Source organism: Passer montanus, unplaced genomic scaffold (genome assembly GCF_014805655.1).
Source record: "Passer montanus isolate IOZ18808 unplaced genomic scaffold, ASM1480565v1 scaffold40, whole genome shotgun sequence".
Lineage (NCBI taxonomy): Eukaryota > Metazoa > Chordata > Aves > Passeriformes > Passeridae > Passer > Passer montanus.
This window is the reverse complement of record NW_024368819.1, coordinates 2486832-2501243: the sequence shown is the minus strand read 5'-3', so window position 1 is coordinate 2501243 and position 14412 is coordinate 2486832. Positions and strand designations below refer to the sequence as shown.

The 14412-nt window shown below is 40.6% G+C and overlaps 1 protein-coding gene across 6 annotated transcripts in view; it reads right to left on the bottom strand.

Moving 5' to 3' along the window:
• MEIS1 (Meis homeobox 1) overlaps positions 1-14412 on the bottom strand; it is a 108042-nt gene that overhangs the window by 66435 nt on the left and 27195 nt on the right. The gene's annotated exons all lie outside the window — the stretch shown is intronic.

Below are 14412 nucleotides of genomic sequence, written 5' to 3'. Positions count from 1 at the left end.
ATAAATTTTTTTTTAAGTGTATATATATATAATCTTTTTCCTATGAATGCCACGATTTTTGAACACTTCAGTTACCCATGCAGGTCTGCAAACACAACAAATGTCATGAGATACTCAGAAGCTGCAGAGGACAGCCTCACCTACACATACAATACCTGAGCCCACTCCTCTCATCTTCAGCAGTACAAGACACTTTATTCTGATTCTCCACAAAGAGCAAACATTTTCTTCCTAAAGGAATGCCAACTTTCAGCACAATTTCATCCCTCCTCACTCTAAGCATTTAAGTCAGGCTGCTAAGCTAAGTGTCTAAACGAGGTGATTAGTCCTCCCTGAGTCCCTTCACAGTCAGTGGAGAGAAAGAAACTCTCCGGAGGGAAATTCAGGATTGAGATGACTACAAGGATATGTGCACTATTAGCTTTAAATACTGCACAGAACAGTAAAAACTTGCAAGCAGCAATGGTCTAGCAAGGAAACTGTGGCTAATGAAGACTGAATATGCCCATCTCTGTTTCTAAGCAAGATCTGGACTTCAGAGCTCGTTCTAAAATTACTCAGGATGGAAAGGCTGAATTTAGCTCCCATCCATCCCCTTATCACAAGAATACAACCTCATGCTTCCTGCCACAGAGAATCTGGGAAAATGCAAAATTCTACCTCTTATCACCAAATCATAATTAATTTCTTCTTTCTATTTTGCCTTACTTGAGAGAGGAAAAAAAAAATCCCTCCTTGATAGATAACTAAATTTATGTCTTACCAAACTGAATGTAAATGCAAGAAACAGGAAGTTTTTACTTGGAAACTGGAATTTCAAGCACTCAGTGGCAAACAATGAAGGAGAGAGATAAAGATGCAATGGCAATGGTGGGGGACAGACCTGCCAAGCTTCCTGCCCACGCTGACTCAAGAGCATGTGTCCTACCATGATATGGACGGGCCACACTGCTTGCTTTTATTTTGGTAATTGGTATTTGTTCCTGTGAAAACCCCTATAAAAACAAGTCAGAAGACCAGACAATAGTGGACTCCTCATCTCTTATAGCCAGATCTTTTACTTAACACTTTAGCAAAAGATGTAATCAGCAGATCTTTGTCCATTTATACAATTCTCTCTGCAGTGAGGAGGATTGTATTACACTCTCCAGCACCCACCAGATCAGAGCATCCAGTATTCCCCATCACTTCAAGAGATTGAACTGATACTTGAAAGCACATTTGCTATTATCTGCTCCAGCCCTTTGGAAATGACATTACACAGATACGGGGGGCAGGCAAATATTGTCGCTCTTTTATTATTCCTGATGTTCCCGCGCTTGTAATATCTGAGAAGTTCCCAGGTCAATGGGATTACTTTATCTTCTTCCCCTTTCCTTTATCTCTTCCCTCACCCCACAGGTATCCATGTCCAAATGGGACACTTCGGCAGGGGGTTTGCTTGACCCAGGTCACTCGAAGGTCAAGCTTTTCACCACTTGCTAATGCAAAGCTTCCCCCCAGCCCTTGCAACCCCAGGGGCCCGGGCACCCCTCCTCACACACCCCTCTCCTGGCCACGGGTGCAGATGGAGAAGGCAAATGCTCCTCACTGAACATACAGAAGCAAAATCCTCCCCATATGGAAACCAGAATATGTTTTGTGTTTTTAAATAAACAAAGCAAAGGGAGAAGCTCATGAAAAATCAGCTCAGCAGTGCCTTTATTCCTGTACCAAACTTGAAGGATGGGAGGCTTAACTAGTTAGGAGCAACTCAGACTATATTTTTGCCTACCAGAACAAAGTTCGATTTTTATTTAGATTGATTTTAAGATTTACATGCGAGAAATAGATACAATTGGATCAAATATATAGTAAAATAAATTGTTGACTCCCATGAAAGCCAATAAACCCAAAACAAATTTCACAGATCTCATCTACCAGCATTTGAGATTTGTTTTATTTCATTATTTTGTATACATTTACAGAGCAGAAATTTGCTTAACTCCGTTCCACTTTTCTTTTACTGAAACAATAAGACTCTCTGCAGAATATTTTCGGCTTGAATATTATCACCAGGATAGCATATGGCAAACTAGCAGCAGGCAGTTTATCTTCATCCTCTTTGTAAGCTAAAATTAGCACAATGCTTTTGCAACAGCATATGATGTATTCAGACCAGTACGATATACCTAATACAACTTCAGATCCATCCCTGGCTAACCTCCAATAGCCAAGTAAATTGATTGCTAATTTTAACTGAGTATTAATGTGTTTAGTATCAAGTTGGCATTTATCAACTTGAGAGGCACTTTTAAGTATAATACTGTCATTTCACATACACCAACTGCAACTGTAAATAAAATTTGTATATTGGTAACACATAGCATTTCAATTCACACATTCATCTCTAGGAAAAAATTCTAATTTATATTAATACATTATGTATGGAAAGCCATGCTGTAAAATTGCATAATATGCATATTCTGCTTTTCAGTGATGCAAAGTAATTAATGGTGGTGAAGAGCTAATATACCCATGTCATGACTAACATGTTCCTCCTGCAGACTGTTAGCTGGTTACTTCATTGGGATTAAATTCAAACAAGTCACCAGCATCCTTTGGATTAAATTAAAGCAAGTCATCACTTTACATTTCTTGATAAGGTGGCTATGCCAGCCCTCTCTGCTCTTCAGTCTGGTAAATTATGGCCACCTCAGGGGTTTTTTAGCTGGATAAATATGTAGTGAGACACTAATGTTAGCACTGCTTCCTAATTTGTTTCTTGTAGCTGTAACACCAAGGAACTTAGCACAGCACTCCTCATAAAGGAAATTTGAAAGGTTCTGAAAGGTTCTAAAAATGCCCTGTGCTTCACAAGGGTGGTTTTACCACCTTTCTTGCCAGGTTGACAGAATAAAAAAAGTGTAGTAGTAGGAAGTAGTCACATCCAAGCACGTATATGAACAAACACACACACAAATAATAAATATTTATAGACTGACATTCAAACATTTTGTGGCTCAGCCTGCTCATCAATAGAACATCCCTCTGCTTTCCTACAGCCCATTACAGAACTACAATACAAAACCATACCAAGTCTGTCCAATAGTTGTACTGAATTAACACCACCACTGTTCTTGCTTTTACGCAGCTAGCCTCATGCAGAATTTGCACGAGGTTAGTGCAGACAGATACCAAAAAAAAAAAAAAAAAAAAAAAAAAAGAAAGCAGGCAGGATCCTGCACAAAAGCCTCTCCTGGGGCATTCTCATTGCCACAGGCAGGATGAGGGGACAGGAGAGATAAACAGATGCTTTGCTAAGTGGGGAAGGGAAGAGAAGTACAGAACGAACACAACATTTCAACTCTACTTTGCTGTCTCTTTTCCCCCTTGCTGTAATTTTCCTGCAACTTATCCCCTGCTCTTTAGCAAGAAGCTGCTACACTCTTGACGTGACAGTGCCCTGAAATTTTAACCTCATTTTAAATGACACTTAACTTTGAGCTGTTCAGTTAATGCTGACCTCATTCCTTCTTTCCCCTGCTTTAGGAAGACATTTGATGCAGTGCGTGTGCATAATCCAGGACCCCAAGCAGGAACTCTACTGTGGGGTTTCTCCCTCAGTGCTGTGCCAGGGAGGGAGAAAGGAAGGAGATTCTCTTGGCCCAGCAATGAGACCAACAAAAGAATCTCCATCCTACAAGCCTTGCTTCCATGACCTTCACTTGCTGACCAGAGAAAGCTAAGATATGCCTTCTTCGAGGTCCATCGGGACACTACAGACTCCAGAATATATTTAGCATGCATCCATGTGACATTGCTATTCAGAGCACTGGGGAAGATTTCAGCCTTAGTTAGGGTATGTCTGCCACCATTAGGTCTTTTCCAAGGACATAAGTGGTGTCTTCTAGTAGGTCTTCTCTCCCTCTGCAGAAGATGTACTTACAACCTGGAGACAATAGACAGTATTGGGGATGCAAGGGCCATCTCTCACCCATGGCACAGAATCAGCCCCAGGAAAACTAAAGACTAAGGAACAAGTAGTTGAAAAGGCTGTCCCCACTGTACTTTTATTTATTTATGTGCTATTTCTTCTTTCCCACACTTTCACATTACACTTTGCCAAAGCACAACTGCAAAAACCTGACTGCAAAATCTGTGTGAGATTTTAAATACTCAAGAGAGAAAAAATCCCGAACAAATACTCATAATATTTATACTAGATAAATACGTTTTATATATATAAATTTATAAAGACTTCTATATTGGCTATTATATGCCAGAGGCACTGCCTTATGATGAGAAGGTTCCCAAGCTGCAGCAGGAGGCAGACTGGCAGTGCCTATCCTGATGTCACACTGCTCCCACTGCACATCACAGGCCCAGCCATGCTCTCCCATGTCCTTCCCCACCTTCCAGGCCTGAGCAGCAAAAGTTCAAGCACATCAAACCAAAGGCTACATGGAGGAGGTATCATGGCTAAAGAGCCAAAGCAGCTTCCCAACATCACCCTCATTCAAAGACCTGCCAGAGCAGTGTCAGGCATTTGCTTAGTCACAGCCCTACGATCCCACCCCAGCTTGGGTGGAAGGGACATCAGGCATCTCCCTCTGGTATTTCTCATGTCACCAACTAGTGGGTCACCAGGCCAGTGAGAAGTGGTCCCCGATGAATTATAGGATGACAGGTGGCTCTGACATCACCACTGCTGCAAGCTGCAGAGGCTGCTCTGATTGCCCAGAGAAAGTCCCCATCTCATTCATGAATTTAAAATTGAAAGAAAAAATAAAAAAGAATAGTAATAATAAAAGCCCGTGTGCATCAATGTGCCTAGAAAAAATTATGTCAGCATCTTACAGTGCTGATCCTATTAATTAATCCCTGGAAGAATGGCCCCTCGCCCACAAACATATAATGTAATGCCAGCTTAATCTTACCTAAAAAAAATTACAATGCAATAAGATTACTCGTCTGACTCTGCTAACTGTTACAGCACTGCTTAATCCTGCATTTCGGAGCTTTAACAAGCTCCTACAATACTGTACAGAGTTTATCAGAGCAGTTCCCAAGACAAGAAGGACTTATGTTTTAAAGAATATAATTCCTCTGTCTTTTGTGCTTTTTACATATAATGTTTATACAGCGACTTTCATCCTGAAAGACCTCAAAGTCTATTGCCTGCTCCTGTTTCCATTGAAGTCTTCCTTTCAGTTTCACATTACAGTAGGATTAGAAATAAATATATATTAACATATATATATGGAGGGTTATAGCAGGAAGATTTGTAGGGGCAGGAGTTCATCCCTCCCTCCCATTTCCCAAACACAGCTGGGACAGGCACCACCAGATCGGCCGCCTCCTACCAAAAACCTTCAAAGGACCCCATGTGGGACCTTGCCTAAAGAAGTGGGTGCAAACTTGACCAATGAAAGTACCATCTCTCCATCCCTGCAATAACTTGGCCTTCATCCCCAGGCTGTCCTCCCACCAGCACAGCCCCACTCCAACAACATCCACCCACAGCCACACATTCCCCAGTCTTTGCCGCTTATAGACATATTAAACTTCCCATGGAATAGGAGAAGAAAGCTCTGTTCCCTCCCTGTAATTATCAAATCAGCCCAAAAATGAGGAAGAATTGAGAATCCTCATTATAGCACATCATAAAACACGGCGAGGTCTCGTGCTTGTTGTCTGTTATTGGCACAGTCTGCCAACAAAACTTTACAAAGATCACAGGAATTCATATTTGCAGAGATATTAAAGTCATAAAAGGGGAAATTTGGATTTTATTTTCCCACAGTCTAAATGAAGGTGAACCAAGCAAATTTGGCAAAGAGTGCTAGTCAGATGCCATTTCCCACAGCAGTGTGGTATTTTCCTCTGGGAATAAAACATTTTCCCTCAACTACTGTTTATAACTCTTATCAGTTCAACTGCAATAGAGCCATCAAGTCCAATATCTTGTGGAAAAAAGTCAAGGTCAACAAGTACTTGCATTTTCGTTTATCTTTAGCTGCAATTGCTACTGACATTCAATTGGGTAATAAACATGAGGACTGTCAAATGCTCTCAGCAAACAGGTGATCCAAAAGCTATCAGAGAGAAAGAGGCTACTGCCAGGTAATCAAACAATTCTGTTGCAACAATTATGATTTGAGTGCATTCATTTACAGAAGCAATCACCTGTCAAATTTGAATGAATAGCATCAAAACATTCCCACCATCGGGGTAATAAGGGCAAGAAAGTACAAGCTATGTCTACTTTCTTCCCAACAAAAGCATGCCAGCATTAGCAAAAGCTTTTTTTAAAAAAGGGATAAACAAAAATATCCAGCATCTTATTTCCTGAATTGAATTATAAAAAAATTATTTGAACACAAAAACTAGCGGACGTCTGTCCAAGTAACTGGGTCGTGTGGTGGTGTGTGACACGAGCAATGACGGGTGTTTAGGAAAACACCAGGGAAAGTGGGGGCACACAGAAGCAGCTGTAGCACCACTCTGACAATCAGCACTTGGGCAGCTTCCTGAGACAGCGGTTGCATCTGGACCAGGGTTTTTAATAGCTACAGAAGAACCTATTTTTCCATGAATTGGTCTAATCTCTTTTTGTTGCCTGCTGACCTCCTCAGAATGCTGTTCTGTAGCAATAAATTTAACCCAACACATAAAACATTTTTGTTTATTTCAAACCTACCAACATTGGAACAGCTTCCGTGCCATGAACACCCACCCTTAGTTCTCGTATTATGGGACAAGCACCCACTTTCTCCATACGCAAATAATTTTAAAGACATCTCTCCAGCCTTAGTCATCTTTCCCCTCCCAGCCTTTTATGTGAGAGATAGGAAAATGGTTTGTGCCAAGCAGCCTGATGGCACACCCTGTTGCATCACTAATCCAGAAACACGGCATGTTTATGAGTTTATACTCCTTGTGATAAAATGACGCTCAAAACAAACATCTCAAGATCACAACTTTTGTTTTCTTAATCTCCAAGTTAAAGAGGCCAACAACACACACCTTAAAGTCTCACTCTGCCTACATCAGATTGCAAGACTCAGCTGAAGCCACCAAAACCTGGAGAAGCAAATGGGATAGAACCCTTAAGTTGGGAATACTAAGATGGCCTTTAATATAGGCCATATGGGAAGCTCATTAGCTCCAATGAGCCACCACAACTTAAGTGAACACATCCAGGGTGTGTAGGAAAACAAATACCTTATCTGAATAAAGCAACCAAAAAAAAAAAATATCAGCCAACTTGAAGACCCTCCACTCTGGTACTGTTGAAAGGGGCACCTTGGACACTAAAAACTTCAAACCTGTTTCTACAACTTCTTACAAAACCAAACCTCCCTCTGACCCATGCAAGAAGGAAAACAAGATGCCCTTCAGTCCTACACCAGGTATTTTAGCTAACAGCCCAAGATAATGATTTAGCAATGTGATTATTTTCCACCACTGTTTCCTGTTTGGCATGTTCAATATCCTGCCCTCAGTAAGACACCTGGTTCTGTGCAGACACACTTTGGGGCTGCAAAAGCCAATGGATGCTCTCAGTTCAGGGTCAGGGCCATGCTGTTATATACACATCTATGTACACATGGGCTTGTGCACAGCCACACAGATGTTTAATGGGTAGACATTTCTGAGTTTAGAAAAACTTGCCAAGAAAATAGAAAGAAAAAAAAAGGACTCCAGCACATGGATTCTCCTTCTCGAATACAGACGGGCCCAGAAGTCAGGAATATTTGTATTTCCATAGCCACTTTAAAGGTAAACAGTTTCCAAAGTCTTTTTCCCTCCTTCTGCTCTGCCAATGATGGCAGTAGCCTCAATCTGAAAGATCTGCCTCCTGACATGGTCATCTCTCTCTGCTTCCTGGCTGGAAGTTTTTCCTGAGCAAAGACTAAAAGTCACATTAAACTGTGCTGAAATGGTTTTGCTGGTTTTGAACTGCTTATTATCTCTGGGGGCTGACCTGAAAAACAAGTTGGTGCTTAGCAAAATTCAGGTTTCCCCTGTAAGGCAAATGGAAAGAAGGAAGGTTTTTTACAAGGAAAAGAGTTCATTTACAATGATGTTACCCACAATTTAGGGAAAACAAGCAACATTTATAAGTATTTAAGTTAGCTTTGCCAGACCGAAAAGAAAAACGCCTGTTAATAACAGACATTTAAGCTAATGTGAATGACTGAAATAAATCCTGACACTGGGAATAGATTAATGCTCAGATCATGACAGACACCCGCTCCTAAGTAAGAACTTGCTCCCATGCACCATTCTGGAAAGCACAACCCTGCTTAGCTGAGGCACACAGACTTAGCACTCCCAAAATCTAAGTTTAACAGCTGAATCAGGCTGATGAGACCAAAAAGAAAAAAAAAATACCAAAAAAACCCCAAAACCAGACAAAAAAACCAAAAACCTAAACTAGAAGGAGGAAAAAACCAGTTTCACGCCCCCCGGCTTTAGAGCAGAATGATAAATTGACATCATGTTATGAGCATAATCCTCAACCACTCAATCACTGTTAAAAAAAAAAAACAACATGATTCTGGGGAGATAAAAATAATTAATGCTGGTGCTGCTGAGGAATATGCACCTACACGAAGAGTATCAGATAAATATGGGCCTGGCTTAAATCTCATATCTCACGTCAAAGGAAGAGGGCACAGGTGCTCACACTGATTTAAAGCAAACCAAGCACTGCCTGCTTGATGGAAAATCAGGAAAAGAAAAGGGGATGGCAGAGCCTCAGCAAGAAAACTGATACTGCTCCGTTTCCAAACAAGCGTATTACGCTTAATTCGGGATTCACAACACATAAAGAGGCAGAAAAAACACAGGGAGCAGCCCCTGTTGACTAATGCCCTGTCTTTTCTAATCGAGGGTCACATCCAGTCTAACCGATCGCATGATAATGGCATCAGAAAAGGTCAATCAAAGACAAGCTGAAGCTTCCACTGCCTGGCTGACCTTCGGAGCTTGTGACAAATTGCTATCAGTCAATGTCAACTAATGACAGCGGCTCTTTGGCTAATCAATTGTTCTAAAAATGATCAAGAAAACTACTCGTAGGACAGCTCATTTTCACATCAATGCCTGTGAAGTATGAAAAGCTCATTTTTTTTTGAGTTTTTAATAAGCTCATAAGTAAAGCAGTTACTTGGTAACAGGGGTCACCTTAGTGAAAAGACAGAACCTTTGTCTGCCTTTTACATATTCTTTTATTACCATATTATAGTAAAAATATGCCATGCCATTACTATGCCAGAGGGCTACATAATAAAGTAGGTAATACTTCATACTTTTTTTTTTTGAGATAAATACTTCTGTGGTTTAGGGGGCCTCTGTTTGGATGTAAATAATTGTCAACATAGTCTCCACATATTTAAATGTAAAGCAATCACCACTGGCACACAGGTGACATGCCCACTCATTACTCACCCAAATTTCACATGACAGAGCCGGTAGTGAAAACCACGCTGCAAAATCCAGTGGTGCTGCTGGGAAGTGAAGGTCTAACAGCAGCTATTTTGTTCTTAAACCCACCCACCCCATGCGAGCACAACTTATTCCAACTATTTCCGACAGAATCCACATTTGGTAGGAAAACCGCATGCTCCGAAACCCCCTAAGCCCTGCGAAAGCAAACAGACATTTCCGCCCTGGAAGGATTCTGCATGTAAAAGCCAACGTGGAAATGCACACAGGCTTGAGCAGTGGGAGATATATCATGGCTCTCCTCGTACAGCAAAGGGGCGACTGCAGATTTTTCTGCCTGTTCAACCTACCAGCCTCTCCCAGCATAATTTTCAGCCACTTCTCAAAGCTTCACAGCCAGGCCACACTCAAATCTGCATTCATGCATTAAATATTACCAAAACAACATATCCACACTGGCCTAAGGCTTGAGGAGTGCAAGCACAATTATGCTTTGCTTTTCCATAAGGGGAAAGTCCAGCAAAGGACATTGCAGGGCATTACACCACAAGAATCCATTTGAGAAGATGCTGCATTGAGAAGGAAAGAGGAGCCCTCGTTCAAGCACAGCACTGCTTTTCATTTGGGTTTACCTCTTTACTTCAGTGACTCCCACCCATGACACCTGTACAGCCAGTAAAGATTTACCCCAAGGAAAACACCCCTCACCAACCCAATCGCCCCCAAAGCAATTCCCCACACCACCACAGAAACTGGTGGGGGACTGGTGGTGAAGCGCTAAACAAGAAGCATTAAAACTTTTGTTTTCATTGGAGAAACTGCCAAATGACAGCAGTTTCAGGTTACACCCTAAACCTGCCTTGCTATGGTAGTTTTTCAAATTAAAATATCTTCTGTGGCCTTAGCCACTCTCAAGCCATCCATAGGCAAGAAAGAAAGGAGGCAGGGCGACACTTAAGCTCAGCCATAATTGGAAGTATGTGAAAAATGAAGTGTCAGTTCGGTCAATAAAGGGCAAAGGTGAAGGGGAACTGCAGCCCAAACTCGGTGCGAAATGTGCTCATTAAGACACCCAATCCGAGGGCTCCTGCCCACCTATCCCATTAGTCATCGGCCATCTGACCGCTTCAAATGCCTCCCCGCTCTTATTACTTTTCTTCTCCCATGTTTAAAAAAAAAAAAGGGAAAAAAAAAGAAAAAAAAAAAAGGCGAGCTGGTATATAAATCCTTGCTCAGTCATCTGGAACATAATGTGGCCCTTCTCTCCCCCTCTTCCCGGCTCTGCTGCCTGCCTTTGCAGCCTCCAAACAACCGCCTGGAGATTCCCAGCAATAATAAACCCGATTGCCTTTTTGCCTATAGGTTGCTCAAACTCCTACAAAACCTTGAAAAAAAAAAATAAACCATTGCAGCCATTGATACATTTTTATAAAGAAATATCGCTGCTTTCTACTCCTGGCTTGAAGGAGCAAGAATTATTTGGAGGTTAAAAAAATGCTTTGAATGCAGGCTGAGGCTTGGGGAAAAAAAAAAAAGAGAGAGAAACAATACACACAAATAAGGTGACACTGATGGATTATTTTTCTTTTTCTTTTAAGCTGTGTAGGAGAGCTAAACATGGGAAATAAAGAACTCCACTCTGGATTAAAAGTGACTGTACCAAGGCTTTGTTCAGCATCTTCCTGGTCTCACTATTTGAAAAACAAACAAAGCAGATCTCTCAATATCCCAAACAGGAATCTTTTGAAGTTACAAGACAAAGTAAGATAAAATAGTGCTGCCATGAGCTCAGCATCACCTGCCTGTACATAAGAATTTGCTCCTCTTCTTTTAAATAGAATTTAGTGAATTATTTCTCCACTATGTAAATTCAGATCTCTTACCACCATTTGGTGACAGACCTCCAAAGGCCTTTCCCATTAAGTTCAGAGCAATGGGAAAACTTTTTCATAATATTATTCTGCATTCCTGTACTACAACTATCCCCTATGATGACACAATACCAGGCCTTTAGAAGAGGTTGTGTCAACGTACTATGCAATAACATATCCTGCTGTTCAGTGGCACGAGACCTCAGAACAGGTCCCTAGCAGTTAAATATGGATTTCTGCAATAGATCGAAGCAGCTGGGAGTTATTACTATTTACTAAGTAAATAAATTTACACACTGAAGAAGATTTTAAAATGTTTACATTAAAGACCATCTCTCCTGATTTCAAAGGCAATAATTTGATGGGTGTTTTACACTGGGATATAAACAGGTTAGAAATACACTTTGCAAGATTTGTAATGAATAAGGTAATGAAGAAAAATCTCCAAAAAGTCCAAAAATAGACCTTAACACACTCTGGGTTAAGGACTAAGAAGAAAAGTCTTGCTAAAGGTTTAGCTTTCCAGTCTGTAGTGCCTCTCTGAAAATGCAAAGCTTACATTTACACCTTTATGATACTTTCAGCCAGGTTGCAAACCTGGCCCAGAAGGTGCTTTTACCTATCCCAGCGAGGGAAGTAGGTTGTGAGAACAACCTGAAACCGGACAGTTTTAGAGGGTTTTATTTCTGGTGATCAGATTTGCTTCTTTTTTTTTTTTTTTTTTCCTTTTTCTGGTGATCAGATTTGCTTCTTTTTTTTTTTTTCTTTCCTTTTTCTTTTTTAAATGGCAAACGTGATCTTGACAGATGGAAGGAACCAAAAGGAACTTTTACAAACTCCTAAAAATAGGGAAGCCCATAATATACTGAATATATGTCATGCAACGCATGCATTTCGAGTTAACTCCTATGCTTGCAAGCACGAGCATGTGGGTCCCCAGCCTTTTGCTGCCACCCCTCCACAGCACCTGGCTGCTATGGCAGTGCCATGCTGGCTCCTTCTGCTGCCAAGAAAAGCACCCAGCAGTGGTGAACACAGGGGTTTAACCACAGTGTTGCACTCCTAACATCAGGCCACAGAAGAAAAAGCCACCAAATCACAGCAACTGGAAATTAAATGCAGTTGGGGAGAGGCAGGATATTTGCTATCTTTTAATTCTCTTCCATTTCAGTCTTTCAGGGTTCTATTTTTTGACTTCTTCCCCATAGGGAAAGGGTTTTTGGAGGGTTTTTTAGGTTTTTTTTCAGAAGGTATTCATGCAGGCATGGATTTGCTTAAACAAATGAGCTTCTACCACAATCTCAACCTTCAGAGCATTTCATGTAAACAAGACATAAAGCAAGGCTCAGCAAGACAATGCTACCATTACCATATTCCTGTTCCTCAAAAACAATGCCATTCCCAAAGGTGGCAAGTGGCCCAAAGGCAAGTCTTGGTAACAGAGACTCCTAGGACAGGATCTCTTTTCCAAAATTCCTTTCCTAAATTTGACATGAGAGCTCCAGTTATCAAATTCCCACTTTTGTTACTCTTCTCCAAAGTTTTAATGCACTGAGCCTTCTTTTCACAAAACAGTTCTCCATCAAGCACTGGCAGCAATCCCAGCCCAAATAAACCACTGGGGTTTGGGTAACAGTTTCAGAACTGACTAAAACATCACTGACAAGTTCCTTCTGTGGATACTTCATAGGACTCAGGCTTGAAACTCACTTTAGAAAACCCTTCCTGACTGAGGCTGCAGTATGCACCTTGCTAGGAACTTATTGCAGGGTGGCAATAGACATCAGATATGACAAGCCCTCCAGACTACTAAAAATGCCACATTTAGGAGAAAATAAAGTCTGAAAATCTTTAAAAGTACACCAGGAACTAAGCTCAATTTCCAGCGTGGTCTAGGAGCATTCTGGCAAGCCTCCCCACAGATGTTTTGTCCACGCACATATCCACATAAACACACGCACATCCGTCTAATAAAAGAACAGCTCTAAATGAATACAAAAACCCTCTCAAAACACCACATTTTAGTTCAAAGCTTATTTTTGAAGCAGCTTTTTCAGCCTTAAAAAAAACCCCATGGATTTAAAGTTTGCTCCAAAAGCAAGGGGCTCTAATGAACAAGTTGACACCACTTCAACTATAGCATTGTGAACAGCACCACTAGAATATATATGTATACATACTTGAAAGAAAAAAGGCCCCCTGAATTTATGTTGCATATCATTTTCCAGTAAAAGTCAGAGGTCAGAAGGTTACCAGTGTCTGCCTCAACTCTGCAACAGTTTACTATTCCAGGCCCCATTTTTACTAGGCTACACTTGCGATGAAGTCAGCAACTTTGTTTAAACAATAACGAGTCTCAAATACTTAAAATTCTATAAGGAGATGTTATTCACCATGTACGTTAAATCCATGCATATAAAAAATTAAAATATACTGGTTTAGTTTAAAAACTAATCTTGTTAAACGCAGACTTTGCAATGCTAATCAGTACTGTTCAACCTTTTTTTGGAAACACAATTCCTTTGTTGTCTAACAGCACTTGAATGAAACATGATCATAAAACCAGATTTAAAAGTATATACCTATTGTGAGTTCAGAGTCAACTTCAATAAAGCACACTCTTTTATATTCAGATTAAGGATCCTTTTTAAATTTTAATTGCATTAAATTAACACTAAATCCACTGCAGTTGGTCTCTTCAGAAAAAAATATGCTTTCAGCTTCTCAGGAAAAAAAATACAGAGATTCAGCTTTTTAGTTTTCAGAGTCTCTGAGACAGCACTGATTATTTGTAGAATGCCCCACTTCCATTGCACCAAGCTCATCTCATACTCGCCCTGCTAAATCAGCTACTCTGACCTGGCACTCAGACAGAAAGTTCTTGCATTCAAGTAAATTGGAACTGAGTATCAAAAAGCAAGTAAAAGCACGGCTCAGGATTTTGTAAAACAGTCCAGCTAACATCTCTTATTTATATGCAATCAAGTTTTGATGGCATCTCTGAAATATTAGCATGCATTTCTGCAATCTTAATTACATTTGGTTTTGAAGATTTCATCTTTTAACCCATTTGAATGAAGAAAAAACCCCAAACTTCTCATTTCTT